The 19,504-nt window shown below is 42.3% G+C and overlaps 1 protein-coding gene and 1 long non-coding RNA gene across 30 annotated transcripts in view; both read right to left on the bottom strand.

Moving 5' to 3' along the window:
* The window catches only part of NRXN3 (neurexin 3), a 1,202,656-nt gene that overhangs the window by 729,632 nt on the left and 453,520 nt on the right, over positions 1–19,504 (bottom strand). The gene's annotated exons all lie outside the window — the stretch shown is intronic.
* Positions 1–19,504, bottom strand: part of LOC310845065 — a 55,789-nt gene that overhangs the window by 33,846 nt on the left and 2,439 nt on the right. For 2 of the 3 annotated variants that reach the window (XR_014564441.1, XR_014564443.1), the window contains exon 2: positions 8,586–8,667. This is a non-coding gene — a long non-coding RNA (uncharacterized lncRNA). Of the gene's footprint in view, positions 1–6,834; positions 7,028–8,585; positions 8,668–19,504 lie in introns of those variants that run through there. The other variant, XR_014564442.1, reaches the window with a different exon arrangement.

The raw sequence follows: 19,504 nt of genomic DNA on the forward strand, positions 1-19,504 counted from the left end.
CAGCTCGAGAGTATATCTATATTGTTCTACTTCTGCATCTCTCTCTCTCTCTCTCTCTCTCTCTCTCTCTCTCTCTCTCTCTCTGTCTCTGTCTCTCTGTCTCTCTGTCTCTCTGTCTCTGTCTCTCTCTCACACACATATACCCACATAGAGAGAAGAGACATTATTAAATATTGCAGCTGGCATGGAAAGCTGCTTGCATGAAATAAAGTTTATTCCTGAAAAGAAAGCGCTTTTGTACTTTGAACATCAATGGCACCATCCAATGAATACCACATCACTTCACTGCCCTATAATCTCCCTCAACACAAATCCGTCCTGTAAACTTGCAGAGCATAATTCTGCCACCTGTAAAGTACAATTCCACCATGATTTCTTTCCTTAAACATTTTCATTACACATGCACCAGCACACACGCACACACATACACACAAATGGTTAGCAATAAAAATGTTTTAGTACTGTAAGCAAACCCAGCTGGTTCATACAACAAAATTATATATTTCAAACTGCATATTACATCCATTCTCTGGTTCTTACCCACTTTACCACTATCTGAAAAGTATGCACACAAAGAAACCTAATTTGTGTTATTGTGTGTGGTGAAAGCCCAAGGCACAACAGATGCTTGTCCAACTCTCCTGTCCCCCATACATGCTTATCTTTCTTTCCACATAAGTAGTCCAAAATCACAGAATACACCCAATCAAACCTAAGCCCTTTCAACTCTCCCCAAAGCACTTGGCAATGCACAGCCTTGAGCTGCACATTTTAAGGATTGAAACCGACACTCCTTGTTCTTGCACTGCAGCTGCCCCCCAATGCCTGAAAGTCTGCACAGGCTAATGGGCCACACAGGTTGGGAATTGCATGTGTGTGTGTTTGCTGGGGTGTGTGTGTGCAGAGAAGCAAGGCAATCTGAAGACATGCTGGGGCTGAGGCTTACCAACCACCCTGCAACCAGCCAATTCTTCTAGGCTACTCACAAGCCATGTGTCCTGGAGAGCCACTGCCAGACAGTGTGGACCAGTGCTTCTCAAGCTATCTGATGTGGTGGAGTGGCATTCCACACCCCAACTGTGCCAGGGACCAGTGCCATATTAGGTCCCTGAAGCATCTCATCCAACCTGGGCTGTGGTAAAATCACTGGGGATCAGCAACTAACTGATGGCTCATTGAACAGCACTGGGTCACAGGATTCAGCTGCAAACAGAGAAGCACTGAATATGCTCATATTCAATTCTCAGGTAAAACTTTCTATTGAGTCTACTGGTTTTTTCCTGGAGAAACACTTAGATTGTGCAAATAGGTCTCATTTTTTAAACAGAGGTTCAGCACCACTGTTTCTCTTGGCTGCTGTTGCTGCAACAAAGCCATTCCCCCTCCACTTCGTTGATGATTCTCTTCCTTCTTAGATTAGTCCTGTGGATGACCCCACTGAATCAGCCATCAGCCCATGAATGAAAATGTCCAAATTCCTCTTTATAATCATGATACTGGTAGGTTTGAATCTTCTCTCTTAAGTAAAGTATTACATTAAGTGGTACCTCAGTTTACAAACTTAATCCGTTTCTGAAGTCCGTTCTTAAACCGAAACTGTTCTTAAACCGAGGCATGCTTTCCCTAATGAGGCCTCCCACTCTTGGTGCCCTTCCACCATTCGGATTCTATTCTTAAACCGAGGTAAAGTTCTCAAACCGGGAAACTATTTCCAGTTTTGCGGAGTCTGTAAACTGAATGTTTCTTAAACCGGACTGTTCTTAAACCGAGGTACAACTGTATATGGCATTCCCCAACCCTTGAACATGACTCTATTTATACCTGGGACTGTGAATAAGAAAGTCTTATTGCTGAATTATCTGAAGAAGATACAGGTGAAACTCAGAAAATTAGAATATAGTGGAAAAGTTCATTTATTTCAGTAATTCAACTTAAAAGGTGAAACTAATATATGAGATAGACTCGTGACATGCAAACTGAGATATGTCAAGCCTTGACTGGGAAAGGTTGTGGACCACTGGGTTGAATTTCACTGCATGTAATGCTCTGAAAGAAAATGTTATGAAAATGATATATAGATGGTACATGACCCCAGTCAAACTTGCAAAAATATACCATGTGTCTGATAATAAATGTTGGAAATGTAAAGAAAATGAAGGAACATTCTTTCACCTCTGGTGGACCTGCCCTAGAGTGAAGGCTTTCTGGGAAATGATATATAATGAGCTGAAAAATGTACTTAAGTATACCTTCACTAAGAAACCAGAGGCCTTCCTTCTGGGTATTGTCGGCCAGAAGGTGTTAAAGAAGGACCAAACATTCTTTATGTACAACAGCAGCAAGGATACTCGTCGCTAAGCACTGGAAAACCCAAGATTTACCCACACTGGAAGAATGGCAGATGAAACATAGACTATATGGAACTGGCCGAGATGACTGGCAGAATCCGAGACCTGGGAGAGGAGACGGTAGAAGAAGACTGGAAGAAATTTAAGATTTATCTGCAAAAATATTGTAAATTGTATGAATGTTAAGCAGGATGCTAGATTATAAATAACTCGGCACCATTAAAACAGATGAGGCGAATTATGAAGATAAGTTAAATTCAATTAGACAATGATTAGCTAAACCAAATTTTTTAAGATATCAAACAAAATTATTTAAAATGTGTGATGTAATATTGGAAAATTAGTTAGTAAGAATGTAAACAAGGTGATAAATTGCTGGATTAAATTTTTATAACTAGGAACGCAGGAATGGGAGATACGAGGAAGTCCAAAGATGACAAGAAAATGTGTTATGATATATATTATTGTGTTTTATTTATTTGCATTGTAATTAAAAACTCTTAATAAATATTATAAAAAAGAGATATGTCAAGCCTTTATTTGTTATAATTGTGATGATCATGGTGTACAGCTGATGAAAACCCCAAATTAACAATCTCAGAAAATTAGAATATTAAATGAAATCAGCAAAACAAGGACTGCAAATAGAGCAATATTTGATCTTTGAGAAGTAGAAGCATGCATATGTACTCAGTACTTGGTTGGGCCCCTTTTGCATCAATTACTGCTTCAGTGTTGCGTGGCATGGATGCTATCAGCCTGTGGCACTGCTGAGGTGTTATGGAAGACCAGGAAGCTTCAATAGCAGCCTTCAGCTCTTCTGCATTGCTCGGCCTCATGTCTCTCATCTGTCTCTTGGCAATGCCCCATAGATTCTCTATGGGGTTCAGGTCAGGTGAGTTTGCTGGCCAATCAAGCACAGTAAGCCCATGGGCATTGAACCAGGTTTTGGTACTTTTGGCAGTGTGGGCAGGTGCCAAAGTCCTGCTGGAAAATGAAGTCAGCATCCCCATAAAGCTCGTCTGCGGAAGGAAGCATGAAATGCTCCAAAATCTCCTGGTAGATGGCTGTGTTGACCCTGGACTTAATGAAGCACAGTGGACCAACACCAGATGATGACATGGCTCCCCAAATCTCTTTTCTGATGAGAGCAGCTTTTGCCATCTCATTTGGAAACCAAGGACCCAGAGTCTGGAGGAAGAATGGGGAGGCACACAATGCCAAATGCTTGAAGTCCAGTGTGAAGTTTCCACAGTCTGTGTTCATTTGGGGAGCCATGTCATCAGCTAGTGTTGGTCATTTAATATTCTAATTTTCTGAGATTGTTAATTTGGGGTTTTCATCAGCTGTACGCCATGATCATCACAATTATAACAAATAAAGGCTTGACATATCTCGCTTTGCATGTCATGAGTCTATCTCATATATTAGTTTCACTTTTTAAATTACTGAATTACTGAAATAAATGAACTTTTCCACGATATTCACCTGTAATTATCACTGGGGCATTTGAACTTTGCCATTTTTACCGTTAAAAGCTATGTCCTCTTTATGCCTTTGAAACAATTTGCAATGCCCATCTATTCCCACTATATTGATTCTGTGATTCCATCACATGAATATTCTTGGTTGTAGAGATTAAGAAAGTAATGTATGTTTCTTACATAAAAAGGTAAAGGTACCCCTGCCCATTCGGGCCAGTTTTGCCAGACTCTAGGGTTGTGCGCTCATCTCACTCTATAGGCCGGGAGCCAGCACTGTCTGCAGACACTTCCGGGTCACATGGCCAGCGTGACAAGCTGCATCTGGCGAGCCAGCGCAGCACACAGAACGCCGTTTACCTTCCCGCTATAAAGTGGTCCCTATTTATCTACTTGCACCAGGAGGTGCTTTCGAACTGCTAGGTTGGCAGGTGCTGGGACCGAATGACGGGAGCGCACCCCGCCGCAGGGATTCGAACCGGCGACCATGTGATCGGCAAGTCCTAGGCACTGAGGTTTTACCCACAGTGCCACCCGCGTCCCCATGTTTCTTACATAGATCAGAACAAAAAGCAAGCGAGTACTGATACTCCAGCATCCATAATCTAGCAGGTCAAGATACCTGCTGTAAAACTGTTACCCTGGCATTTTATATAAGTGATCCATATAAAGCACAGGCTACATTACTGAATCTTAGGCTCCTTCCACTTTCGAACAAAGTGCGGTCCATTTGTCTCCTACACATTTCTTCTCTTGTCTTGTGTTACAGCATCTGCGGTTATTCCCTGTTCTGCTTTTAATTTTCTGCCATCTACCCTTCATGGCCTAGCCTATTTGATTGTTATTATCTCACGGGCTGTTAAGTTATTTCTCTGGAACTGTTGATACCCAACTGTGATGCTTGTCTGGAAGCGTTTGGTGCAGCTGCTTCTCTATGTGGAAGTTTTAAAATGCTATAGCCCATCTGTGTTGCTGTCTACACAACTGAAAAAAGGCTAAAACTAGTATCATATTGCATTTGGAGAAGGAGAAGAAGGAAGAACAGATGCTGTTTGGAGGCCCCATTCTACTCCAGGTAAGGAGTTGATACACTTAAGCCAACCTCCTACAGGTAACACCTACACAACACCTGCCTGCATAAACATTTGAAGCAGTTATTATTATTATTATTTTAAAAAGAAACATTTCATGTATCAGCAACAGATCCATGGCAACACACCGCTTTGTGTTTCCAAGTTTATGGTGGACTTCTTATTTTATAGATAATAAAGCAACTTGAGGGTCAGCTTATTCTGACAACTAAAATATAACACTCTGTAAAAATAAGAATGCCCTCTCACCCTGTGAAAGAAACTTAGTCAGTCGATCAGATAGTTATTTAAATCCATACGTGAATGACCTTGTATAGCAGGAGTGGGAAGCTTTTCCCAGCCAAATGGCTGCATTCCCTGCTGCTCAACTTTCCAGGGCGTCACATGCCAGTGGTTTGTGGAGCCAGAAGCCAAATGGATGGAGGCTTGAACATAGATTTTACCTGCACACACATTCACGCACCCTTCTCTATCCTCCATCCAGGCAACCAAAAGTCACTTTGCCTCTGTGACCTTCTCCTCCTTCACCACAACTCTGTCCTTCCCACCCCCCCACCCCAATGGCACAACTGTTCCTCCTCACCCAGTCCTGATGGTACAACATTCTTGCCCCACAATGCCTCAGAGTGAGGGATGCTAGAGCAACCAGGCATGTCTTCTCCAGAGTATTGTAGGAGCATTGCTACTACTGCAGGGGCTGCAATCCAACACCCACTTACCTAAATGTATGTCCACCTGAACTCAGTGGGACATCTCAAAACTGAGAGAATCGGTGGTAAAATGGCAAACAAAATTCAATGGAAACAAGTGTAGACTGAAGCATGTTGGTGCAAAACTATCTTGCTTCCCCATATGTGCTCATGGGGTCTGAACTGGAAGCGACTGACCAGGTACAAGACCTTGCAGTTGTAGTGGATAGCTTGATGAAGAAAAAGGTGACTTCCATGCTACAGATCACTAGGAAAGGAATTAAAAATAAAACTGCTAGTATCATAATGCTATTATACAAATGTATCATGCAGCTTCATTTGGAACACTCTTATCAAAAAGAATTTAGATTTCAAAAAAGGTTCAGAAAAGGGAAATGAAAAAGATCAAGAGAGTGGAACAACTCTCTATGAAGAATTGTAAATAAAACAAAACAGAGCGTAATTGGGGGTGGGTTAATGTGCAAAACAATAACAACAACCCTGTTGAGTAAAACCACAAATATTAGAGTTGGAAAACAGGGTCCTGGCTGGGTTCCACACCAGAACAATCAGTAGTTTAAGGAGGAAATAAATTTTCCATAATATTCCTACTGATACCAGGGATATGATGGCAAACAAAATCAGAGTGCTAGGTACTAGAGAAAATGCTAGAGGGTGATGAAAATGTAAATGCCTTTCTTAAAAAAAGCAGAAAATGTGCCAGGTCATAGGCCAACCATCACATTATGAAGAAGGTCCATGAATATTTTTTCTTAAATATGGACACTGGAGACCTGTTCAGAGCTGTGGTAGTGATGGAGTATTTAATCTTTCCCTCCCGTACTGTATTCCCGATCCATTTCTCTGCCCACAATGGGCAGGGTAGGTAGTTAAAACAGCTTTGGGAATGTGATTCTGATCTGTAATCAATACACAGGAAATGGTTGAACAACTTCTTCTACAAACAAACTGGCAGCTGCCCCTCATAACTGTATTGGGGAGGGAGTTGTTGTTGTTGTTGTGGTCAGAAGATTAACCACAGATTTCCTGCATAAAATGTAGTTGGGCCCCTGTGCTGTAATCTCCTACACACCTGCCCCACATTCCTTAAATAAAGACAAAGTCATTGATACAATGCACAAAGAATGTATTATACTCATGAAGAGAGGATCCTTCCCAAGCTGTCTACAATCTTTGACTAGACAGATTAATATTAATCACCTACCTACATGCTGGGAAATGAATGCTGATCATGTGGGCAGCTACAGATTAAGATGGTTCCTCCTGCTTATTCTTAGAACAGTTGAAACAGTAAGATGACTATTTCCAATGCTTGAGCACAATTGTGCTCAGCAGATAAAAGGCAGGAGGGAAGGGGAGCTGAGGGCAAACTGCTGCTACATTGATTAACAGTGCCTGCTAACTTGTCTCTAAGTTTGTAAGACAACTAGTGATGCAATAATGCCATCAATGATGCAATAATGACAGGTAGACAAGCCCACTGGTTGAGAGGTTAGCTGTGGATGAAAGCTAACAACCCTAGTAAAAAACAAACCCAAGACCAGTTCCATGGATTTTAAAGTTAACACTGTTTATTGAACTCTTCTTTGAAATAGAATTCATTGATAATACTTCTATCCTTCTACTTGGATGGCAAAGGATCCATCAGAAGATAAGGAATTACTTTGGGTACAGATAAAATTATGACATTCAGAGTACACAGCCATTAACACAGAGTGCACAAAGCTGCTTTGTACTGAGTGTATTATTGGCCAACTATTACCTACTGCAGTCTTCCCCAATCTGGTGTCTTCCAGATGCTGTAGAACTGCCTCTCCTCTCATCCCTGCTCATTGACCATGCTTGTGGTCAATGTTGTGATCAAAACATTGAGGTCAAAACATGTCAGAGGATCAGGCTGGCAGGCAAAGGCTGGTCTACTGTGAGTCTACAACTCTCCAGTGTGTTAAGCAGGTATCATTCCAGTTTTGCTACATGTGATTATTTTAATTGGGGACTGAACATAAATCCAACTGAACCCAAGCAAATGCTCTAAAGAACCAGTGAATCAAATTTTCAGGTGGGAGGGGGAAAGAGCTATTTTATAAAAACCATTTCCTTTTTAAATACTAAGTCAATGTCATGGGTTTGTGTTTTTTAGGATTGCATCACTGCTTCTCACTAGCTCTAATGTCACCCATAAATTTCCACTTGTTTGCCCTTCCTTTGAGCTCCATATCAATTTTGTGCATTTCCATCACAATAGCAATACATGACTACTTCAATCATATGTGTTAGAAGTGGCCCACAAACACTGTTATTACATACAGAGCTAATATATTTGGAATGCCAAGTTCTTCAGAACATTGTGCCTTTTAAAAGTGCCATATTAAATATAGAAAACAAAATAATCTGTAAGGAGAGCAACTGCACTGGAGTGACTAATAACTTCACATCAACAATTAATTAGTGCCGACATTTTCCTCCTGTGAAATGTCACCTTGATGCCTACTTAGAGATGTATTTTGAAATAAGCAGCTGAACAGCAGCCAACCACATTTGCCGCATGTAGATCAGCCTGTCATTCTGCACAGATTAGGCAAGGTACTGCATCACTAGATGGTGCTCATTATCTGCCAGATTTGATTCACTAAACATTAGAAGGTTATTAAAAACATGCTTTACAGAAGCAACACAACTCAGCTAGATTTATAGACACAGCTATTTAGGTTGCTTTGTTCTTCTTCAGTTTTATTAAGTTGCACCATATGTTCTTAAAACATAAATTTAGAATGACGTTTTGAGAGAGAGAGTTCCAGAGAGGTAGACACATGTTTGAAGAAACTAGTGTCAATAAATAGCACCCTTTCTCACAATATACAGAAGGGTAGCACCTGATAACATTTGCTTTCTAACTTTTTGAGTGATTCAACCTTAAATTTGTTCCCTGTGATACTGAAAATCTCATCCACTGACCTTGTTTTCTGAAACCACAATTTCCTTGCTTGGATCTCTATTTCTTCAAGACTTTGTAGGGATGAAAATCAGCATGTTCAAACTTCAGCATGAAGAGGGGAAAGGAGATGGTGTTTTAGGAAGTAAGCATTTTAATAGCATAATTTCTGCCAGTGAATTTATATGCTGTGGAAACATATAAATTAATGTGGAAACATGATTGCCTTGAACCTTGCAAGAAGTATAGAAACGAGAATCTTCTGCTCCTATCAGAAAGTACAGTGGTACCTCTGGCTATGTGCTTAATTCGTTCCGGAGGTTAACCTGAAACTGTTCTTAACCTGAAGCACCACTTTAACTAATGGGGCCTCCCGCCACCACCATGCAATTTCTGTTCTCATCCTGAAGCAAAGTTCTTAACCTGAAGTACTATTTCTGGGTTGGTGGAGTCTGTAACCTGAACCGTATGTAACCCGAGGTACCACTGTATTGTATAATACAAGTGGGGGGGGGGATGAGGCCCCAGGACTTTCTCCAGAGCAAGACTGATGACACCATCAGCACTAGTGCTAGGAATAACTGACACACCATTTTTTCCACAGTGAATGAAGTGAAAGAGAGACTTTCAAGTCCTTTCCTTCACACTAGCAAGATAAATGGCAGCACTTGTTTGCAGGATTGTTTGCATCTCTAATTAAAAGCTTAAGGCTACATTTCACAATAGTAAAGAGCTTTTGTTAAAGCTCAACATGTTTTGCAGGTTTAACCCACAGAAGCAAGCACAGCTGAGTTTAGGGCTACTTACATCCAGGTCATTATGCACTATTTATAGTGCCACAGGACTCCTTCTTGAAATACTATTATTCTTCCCTCACTGTTGTAGTAAAATGTCTTTAGTCAGCTGTCTGCAAGTTTGGAATCTTTACTGATTACCTAACCGTCACCTAAGGTCCCCAGAGGCGGGTCACAATATTAAAACACAGTATTAAAAACACTTTAAAAGAAGTTATAAACACAAAAACAAGGTGGATCCTCAAAATATCAAAAAGCCAGTGTGCAAAGGTGCATCTTCAGCATTTTCCAGAAGTTGTATAATGAAGGTGCCAGATACACCTCTGAGGGGAGTTTCACAGCTTAGAGGTCACCACAGATAAAGTCCTATACTGGGCCACCACCAACATCTGAAGGTGGAGGAACTACCAAAATGATTCCCTATGACAATCTCAGCACCCAGGAGGTTGTGTAGGGAAAGAAACACTTATGTGAACACCTTAAATTTGCCCTAGAAATCTACAGGCAACCATAGAATCACCATGTAGAGATAGTAGGACCCCGAGGGTCATCCAGTCCAACCCCCTGCAATGCAGGAATCTCAACTAAAGTATCCATGACAGATGGCCATTCAACCTCTGCTTAAAACCTTTCAAGGAAGGAGATACCACAACCTCCCAAGGAAGACCTTCCCACTGTCAAACAGCTCTTTCCATCACAAAGGTCTTCCTGGTGTTTAGTTGGAATCTCTTTTCTTATAACTTGAAGACAGTGGTTCGAATCCTACCCTCCAGAGCAGCAAAAAAACCAAGCTTGTTCTATCTTCCATGTGACAGCCCTTCAGATAGTAGAAGATAGCTATCATATTTCTTCTCTGTCTCTTCTTTTCCAGGCTAAACACACCCAGCTCCTTCAACCATTATACATAAGGCTTGGTTTCCAGAAACTTGCCTGCCTCTGCACACATTCCAGCTTGTCAGCATCCTTCTTAAACTGTGATGCCCAGATCTGGACACAGTATTCTAGGTGTGGTCTGACCATGGCAGAATAGGGTGGTACTATTACTTTCCTTGATCTAGACACTATACTTCTGTTGATGCAGCCTAGATTAGCACTAGCTTTTTTTGCTGCTGCCTCACACTGTTGACTCATATTAAGCTAGTGGTCCACCAAGACCCCTAGACCCTACTAGTAAGCCAGGTGTCCCCCCATTTTATATTTGTGCAGCTAGTTCTTCTTGACCAAGTGCAGAACCTAACATTTGCCCCTACTGAAATGCATTTTGGGCCCAGTTCTCTAATCTGTTAAAGGCATCTTGAATCCCAGTTCTGTCTTCTGTGGCATTAGTTACCCCTCCCAGTTTGGTGCCATCTGCAAATTTGATGAGCATCCCCTCAATTCCTTCATCCAAGTCATTTATAATGATGTTGAACAACAGCGGGCTCAAGACAGAATCCTTCAGCACCCCACTTGCTACTTTTCCCCAAGATGATGAGGAACCATTAGTGAGTACTCTTTGGGTTTCGTCAGTCAATCAGCTACAAATCCAATTAACAGTTACCTCATTCAGTCCACACTTTACCAGTTTCCTCACAAGAATACCATGGGAGACTGTGTCAAAAGCTTTACTGAAATATAGACTACGTGGATGTCTAGGAAAGCTCAGTCAGTATAGCATAAGACTCTTAGTTTAAGGGTTGGTGGTTCAAGTCCTACCTTGGGCAAAAGATCACTGCATTGCAGGGGGTTGGACTAGACACTTGTGGTCCCTTTCAACTCTTTGATCCTTGCAATCTTACATTCACAGCTCCCCCCTGATCCCCCAAGCTTGCAACTGTCAAAAAAAGAAATGAGATTCACCTGGCATGAGCTGTTATTGAGAAACCCATACTGGGTCTTAGCAATCATAGAATCCTTTTCTAAGTGCTCACAGACCAACTGTTTAATTATCTGTTCTAGGACCTTTCCTGGTATCAATGCCAAGCTCACCAGTCAGTGGGTCCTCTTTTTTCCACTTTTGAAGATGACGACAACATTTGCTTGCCTCCAGTCTGCAGGGACCTCACCTGTTCTCCAATAGTTCTCAAAGATTTTGGACAGAGGCTGTGAGATTACATCCACAAGCTCCTTTAGTATCCTTGGATGCAGTTCATCAGGCCCTGGAAATCTGAATTCATTTAAAGTAGCTAGGTGTTCCCTTATTATTATTATTATTAACCTCTCTCAAAGTCTGAGCCCATTCTGACCTTAGGCCCGCCTGACCTCCTCCATGCAACTGTTGGTTACTCATGTAGATTCTTCCTTTGTGATTTCCCCTTTCTTCCATTTCTTATACATGCCTTTCTTAACTTTCAGATCATCTTTAAGCTCCTTACGCAGCCACACCAGTTTCTTTAGATGCCTCCCACTTTTCTTTCTTGTGGGAATTGTCTGCATTTAAGTCCTTAATATTTCACCTTTAAGAAACTCCCATCCATCTTGGACTCCCTTCTCTTTGAGTATTTCTGACTATGGGATCTCAACCCAGTAGTTCTTTAAGCTTTTTGAAATCATCTTTCTTAAAGTCCCAAGTGCATATCTGATGACACTCAGCTTTCCCTTGCATCTGTATCATGAAACCCAAGAGAACATGATCGCTTCCTCCTAAGGTTCCCAGTACTTCATCAATTCCTATTGGTGAGGACCAGGTCCAAGATAGATCTCCTTGTTGCTTCCTCTACCTTCTGGGAAATGAAATTGTCAGCGAGGCAACTGAGGAATTTGTTGGATTTTCATTCTTGGCAAAGTTTGAGGTCCAATGGATGTTGGGATAGTTGAAGTCTTCCATGACTACTATATCTCTCCCTTTTTGAATATTTAGTAATCTGCTCTAGGAAGATATTATCCAAGTCTTCAGTCTGGCTTGAAGGTCTATAGCAGTCACCTACATTAAGGTCACTGTTGTTTCCCACTCCTACAATTTTTATCCATATACTCTTAATCTGCCTTCCATGCTGCAGGTTGTAAGTGTACACATCCTTTACATATAATGCTACTCCTCCCCCCTTCCTGTTTGGGCTATTCCTTTTGAACAGGTTATACCCCCTCAATTTCTACATTCCAGTCATGAGTCTCATCCCATCCAATTACAGTAATGCCTATTAGGTCATATTTGCCATTCTGTATTAAGAGCTTAAAATTGTCTTGCTTGTTTCCCACTCTCTGTGCATTAGTCTAGAGACAACCATAAGACTTTCCCTCTAGTTACTTCCTTCTTGGAGTTTCCTGCCCTTTAGCAGGTTTCTATATAGTACTACCTCAGTTTCCTGTGCATCTATGAATGTATTATCCATAGTGGAGCTGCTTTAAAAAAGGGGGTTATATCTTAATGGAACCTCAGCCAGGACCAACTGAACTTTCTGTGTCATCTTTGAGAGCATTCTTCTTGCAGGATATGGCTGTGGATTTAGGATTATGAGGGGATCTCATGATTTGCTCCTGCCTTCAACATTACCCCCATGCCACTCCATAGTGTTAGAAAGACAGATACTGAATTTGTTCAGCAACTCTGACTTCCTTCAAAGTAGCAAGAGTACAGAAGAAGAGGCCACGAGAAATAAAATAAAAAAGTGAGTCCACTTCAGCTTCCCCTAAGGGTAAGGGGTAAAGAAACATGTGGAATCTTAAAAGACTAGAGTACATTCTAGGACATAAATCTGAGCTGCAAAGAAAGAAGCACAACTACTGAGTGAAAAAGCAAATCAAAAGACATATATTCGCAGCAGGCGAACATCACTGAGCCACTCAGTAGGGATGTGGGCTTTTGTTATTATGAAACAACTTTTCAAAAGTTCACATCTCTGACTTTCAGCCTGAATGCACAAAAGACATACACATACAAAGGAATAACAAGAACCCCTGCTGGAAGGAGAAACTGGTGTTCTCTTTAATGCTCTCTCATGGCTTTCAAAGGATGACAGTAAGGAACTTAAAGGTATCAATCACTTTCACTGTGTAAAGCATTAAAGATCATGCTGAATACTTACAAAATGGGTCATTCAAATTTTTTTTTATAAAAAGACACACACACACCCCCCAAGGTATGGAGGGAAGCTGACATGTTGGATCAGAAAATGGCAATATAGCACAAGATGCTGGACCTCCTAAGGTTAACAAGTTGTGCTTTTTTCCACTCCCGTACAATGAACCTTAAGTGTGCATTCCAATGGCTGATAACCATGCAGCAGCTGCATAAGTGCTTCTCACTTGAAGTGGAGAAACGCTAACCTTTAGCTCCCAGATCACACAGTCAAATCCTATGTTACCACCTCTCTGCAGCGGGGGTGGGGGTGGGGGTTAGAATAGGGGTAAGACAGAGGGAGGAGCATTCCATGGAAGGACTATTAAGTGTCAGCATCTCCCTGAGCCAGTGCCACCAACTGGACTCACACACTTCAGCCCCGACTGGGCTAGGCGAGCTGGGTAGCACTTCCAGTGACCATCTTCTGCACAGGAACTGGTCAAAGTGCTGTGGACTCACAGCTTAGAGTTGTGAGCACCAGATTCACTCCAACAAGAAGACAGTTGTCGCACAGCAGAGTATAGCAGAGTATAGCACAGCATAAACGACTCGGAGAGCAGCTCTGTAGAATATCTTCTTTATTCTATCTACAACTATAATATACAACTATGTACAGAGCTAAATGAGGTCTAAACGAAAAATGCTGAACTGCACTGAGTGTCTGCAGCTGCTATTAGCAGCAACCTTATCTATACACACAATCTCTCTCTAACACTCAGTCTCTCCCCCCCCCCCCCGACACTTTGATGTGAGGCTGGAGCGGAATAAGTAGAGAGCAGAAACCGCCCCTCCTCTTTGAAGAATCAGCAGAGAACATCAGCAGATTCTTAGATATGGGAGGGGTGAAATCTCCTCAATAAGGTGTAGCAATATTGGGGAGTAGCAGAAACAGCTCACCAGAGCATGAAACTCCACTGCAGTTGCCACCACAGCAGAGAATGAAAAAGTTCTACTCTGGCATTTCATTTTGCAGGACCCCCGGTGATTGTGATAAGTGAAGATTCCAATACTGGGTGGAAAAGAACAGTGTTTTGCAGCTCTGAGGGCCAGATTCTAGTGATGTTTCTAATGCATTTACCTGGCTCATAATGCTAATCTCTCCGGCTCACAGTGCTTTCATACATTACAAATAAGGTGTCATCTCCCAACTCCCACAAATGCTCGGAATGTAAACCAAGCTTCTAAATATGCTCAGGGAACGCAGGCAGGGAACCCAAAGACATGAATTAGTCAAGGGTGTCTGAGTATTCACTACAGTTGTCATCAGGTGCCCTGGAAAGTATATGGCCCAGAACTCCTTGCTTCTAGGCTGCTATTATGGAAACACTGTTGAGCATACTCATGTGGGATCAGTTTCCAGGGTGTCTGACATCCCTACTGAGTTCCTAGGCACATATTTGTCCAGGTCCCCTAAGAGTCTCAGGGATGCTGCCATTTCAGATGGCATGGAGGCATCACATAGAGGTTTTTGCCACCAACTAAGTTGTGTGTGTGTGTGTGTGTGTGTGTTGGGGATGTACACTGTCACAATCCCAGTTATTGAGTTGTGAGCAGTTGTGAGCCCATCACTCCCAAATGTTCTGTCATGAGTTGTACTCATGCTGATGTGTTTTTAACACATCAGCTTTAAATGGTATTTTCTTGGAATATTTATTTTTTCTTATTTCTTTAAACAATTTCCACCCAGTCCTTCATCACCAGGCAGTATCAGGGTGGGTTACGCAATAAAATTAGCCAATAAAATGCCAATAATAGCATTAAAACCTTTAAGAAAACCTAATATGCTTATTCACAGTATAAAAATAGGTTACCCCACCACATAATACCAGTTTTGAAGAGCTTGCATTGGCTGCCCAACTGCTAGAGATCTGAGTGTCTATGTACAAAGCTGTCAGTAACTTAGAGCCAGGTTTTTGAAGGAATTCCTCTCCCTGTACTGCTTATGCCTGCATTTTAAGGTCTGCCAGGGAGGTCCTCTTTGTTATTCCTTCCCCATATGAAATCCACAAATCCTTGACTTGAGAAAAGGCCCTCCTTCTTGTGGCAGCTGGGTGCAGGATACCTTATCTCCTGAGGTAAAGTTGAAATTGTTGAAATTGTTTGGTCTCTTGGCTTATTACTCATCAGGCCAAAGAGCTGAGAGTGGGCCTACTCAGTCATTTATGGCCCTTTCCTGAAGAACACTGAACTGCTAGTGATAGTTGCTGGTGTGGAAACTTTCATTGTCATTGTGCCATGTGGTTATTTGCTCATAAATACTGCAGTGGGTATATACAGCTGCCTCTGAGCATCACATGAGGTCAGGGGCAAGACACACTCCTTGAGGGGAGTGTGATCCTGGCTACAATAGTTAAGTAGGGCCAGCCAAAATATGCTCTGGAATTGACTTAGGGGCAAAAAAGTGTACGAGATGGGGATGGCTTTTTCTGAATATATATATATATATATAGAGAGAGAGAGAGAGAGAGAGAGGTACCTTGGGTTACATACGCTTCAGGTTACAGACTCCGCTACCCCAGAAATAGTACCTTGGGTTAGAACTTTGCTTCAGGATGAGAACAGAAATCGTGCTCTGGCGGCACGGTAGCAGGAGGCCCCATTAGCTAAAGTGGTACTTCAGCTTAAGAACAATTTCAGGTTAAGAACGGACCTCCAGAACGAATTAAGTTCTTAACCCGAGGTATCACTGTGTGTGTGTGTGCGCGCGCGCATAAATATGGAGCAGGTGAATTGTGTGAAAGTCGGGTGCCAGGAAAATGGGCTATAGAGGAAGAGTGAGCAAAGGGAAGCAGAATGAGGTAAGTTCATGAATTCATATTCTGGGTATAAAATAACATGGCACAGAGATTGGTTGCAAGTGATCTGGTTCTCAGAATGGGTTGCTGACCCAGGTGGCTATGTTTTATCTCCACTGCCGGAGGCAGTGTGCTTCCGACTGCCATTTGCTGGAAACTGCAGAAGCGGGGGAGTAGTGCTGTTGAACTCTGGTCCTGTTTGTGGGCTTCCCACAGGCATCTGGTGGGCCACTGTGAGAACAGAATGCTTGACTAGATGGGCCATTGGCCTGATCCAGAAGGATCTTCTTATGTTCCTATGAGCCAGAAAGGCTCTGGGTCTCAAAAGGGAGGAGAAAGATCCAGAACCCAGGCCATCTTTGTCTACAGCTAACAGGTCAAAAAGCCAGTTGAGGTTTACTGAGCTTTTCCCACCTGCCTCCTAGATCATGGGTAGGCAAACTAAGGCCCAGGGGCCAGATCCAGCCCAATTGCCTTCTCAGATGGTCCGGGAATCAGCGTGTTTTTACATGAGTGGAATGTGTCCTTTTATTTAAAATGCATCTCTGGATTATTTGTGGGGCATAGGAATTCATTCATTTTTTTTCCCCAAAATATAGTCCGGCCCCCCACAAGGCCTGAGGGACAGTGGACTTGCCCCCTGCTGAAAAAGTGTGCTGACCCCTGTCCTAGATGATCAAAGGATCAACAATTTAAACTGGAGGCAGGAAGATGGATTAGCGGAAGTTAGTGAAGCCTCTCACCCTAGGTATGAAAATGTAGCACTCACTAGAAAACTGAGATGATGTTGTGCACCACAATTCACAACCAGGGGCTGTTTTTCTAACCCACATGCACAGACCCTGGATGTGACAACTACAGGTAACTGTAGTTGAGGAGCTCTTAAGAGTCTCCAAAAGGAAGGATTTCTTGCTCCCCGCCACCCCACACTACAGGGGTACCTCGGGTTAAGTACTTAATTCGTTCCGGAGGTCCGTTCTTAACCTGAAACTGTTCTTAACCTGAAGCACCACTTTAGCTAATGGGGCCTCCTGCTGCTGCTGCACCGCCGGAGCACGATTTCTGTTCTCATCCTGAAGCAAAGTTCTTAACCCGAGGTACTATTTCTCAGTTAGCGGAGTCTGTAACCTGAAGCGTATGTAACCCGAGGTACCACTGTACTCTCTCCTACCATGGAAAATATGAAGGGATTACAGATTGTGAATTAGTTCTTTGGTAGACTGCTACTGAGAGAACAATGAAATTGGCTGTGTGTATGTCTCTGTGTTAATAATAGGCAGAATATTATTCTATTAAATAACTTCCATCTCCCATACACTGCCTGCCTCAACATCAAAGCTGGCATGATGAATGTATATATTTATACCTTAACAACTGGCTGGAGACTTGAAATGGGTTTTGTGTCCCCAGCAGCCACCCCACTCCCCACACCGCCTTCTCCTCCTCCTCCTCTCTTGTTTAAACTCAACCTGTAAAGCTTTTCCAAAGAGCAATTTTGATTGCTGTAGCCTCTGAAGGATTTCTCTCCCTCTGTTCCCTTATCCTCGAGGGGAGGAAAGGGCACAGAAGAAAAGTGGCCTTTTGAGTCCTTTATGTTTTAACTTTTTAAAAAATAAATTTAATAAAAAGGCCCAGGATTGCTGCAAAATGAAAATGAAAAGAGTAGTAATGAAACACACACAGTCTTGCTGAGGGTAATATAACTGCCAAGTTTAACACTTTCCAGGAAGAGGAAATTCCTAACTGGATACCATAAGATCTGAATTACATGTTGCATCTTCTTCTCTCTCTCTCTTAAGTCTCCCCAGTGCATAAAAATTAGATGCTACAAATACATTATTTGAATGGCAGTACGTGCAACATGCTCCATGAAATGACCCATATCTCACAAAGTCCTTTTCTCTCCAGGCTAATTGCATGCATTAGCATTCAGACAATACGTTTGTCCCTATTTTTAGACAAGAGGCATGATGAGCAAGAGTGCATCTGGACAATATACAATGAAGTTTAAATTTGAGCCAGAATTGGCCAATCAGACAAAGCGTTATATGCTCATTTCCATGACGTACCTCCCATTTCTGAAGAAGCCCATCTTATTCCCCCAAGGCTCTCAAAAGACAAGGGCTGCAACTACGCAGGCCTATGCCTTCTACGTTTTTCCAACAATTTGGATCTGACCGTATTAAATGGTTGCGTCGACAGAGAACCCAGTGGGGAATTCACATTTATATCCAACATGGGAGCCTCCACTATCGATTACGTCCTAGTGTCATCTAACCTTTTGAGCAGAGCACGGGAATACAAAGTGGTGGAGAGGGTTGACAGCGACCACCTACCGCTCTGTTTAATACTGGACGTAAGAAAAGATTTATTTTGCTCTGATAAACTTGAAGCCCCATGTTTCGAAAACATGGAGCTAAGATACTCGCGTATTAAATGGTCCAGCAAATTGAGTGATGAAATATCGGAAAGACTTCACTCAGATACTTTTCTTGCTAGAAAGGAGAACCTCGTTAATTCCCCAACTCCTGAGGCTAGATTAGACATGTTCCGGGAACTGATTTCGTCCCTACAACCTTATCTGACTAACAAAAAAATGCCACGGCAATCTCTACACTCTAATAAATCCAAACCCTGGTTTGACCAAGAATGCATGGCTATGAAACGCCTCCTGCTGGATAAGTACAGGAAATATAGAGCAGCGAACCTACCTTCGCTTCCATTAGACTGGTTTGAGTTAAAACGCAGTTATAAAGCTTTGATTAACAAGAAAAAGCTCCAGGCACAAAGGGAGGAATGGCAGTGCCTAGTGGAGGCCTCCCGAAGGAAAGATCCTGCCACGTTTTGGAAAACAATCGCAAAAAGCTGGAGAGACTCCCCGATTGAAATCGAATACTCTATACCTGCTGGAGCATGGGAGGCCTTTTTCCTCTCATTATATTCATCAAATCAACTGGTCCCAGTTCTGCTTCCCGCTTCAAGTGAATTTGGCAAGGAATGGCCCCCTGTAACCACAGAAGAAATTACTGGCCTTATTCAATCTCTTAAATCAGGGAAAGCCCCGGGTGCTGACAATATCCCACCAGAAATTCTTAAGGCAAATGTTGAATGGTGGGTCCCTGTGCTAGCCGCCTTATTCACCAGTATAAATCAAACAGCTATTATCCCTGAGGACTGGGGCTTAGCCATCATCATTCCAATATTCAAGAAAGGAAACAGATCTGAGCCAGCTAACTATAGACCAATCAGTCGATTAAGTATTATCAGCAAACTATACGCTGCTCATTTATGTGACAAATTAGTGGAGTGGATGG

This window comes from Podarcis gaigeae (assembly GCF_964106915.1).
Source record: "Podarcis gaigeae genome assembly, chromosome: 1".
Taxonomy (NCBI): Eukaryota; Metazoa; Chordata; class Lepidosauria; order Squamata; family Lacertidae; genus Podarcis; species Podarcis gaigeae.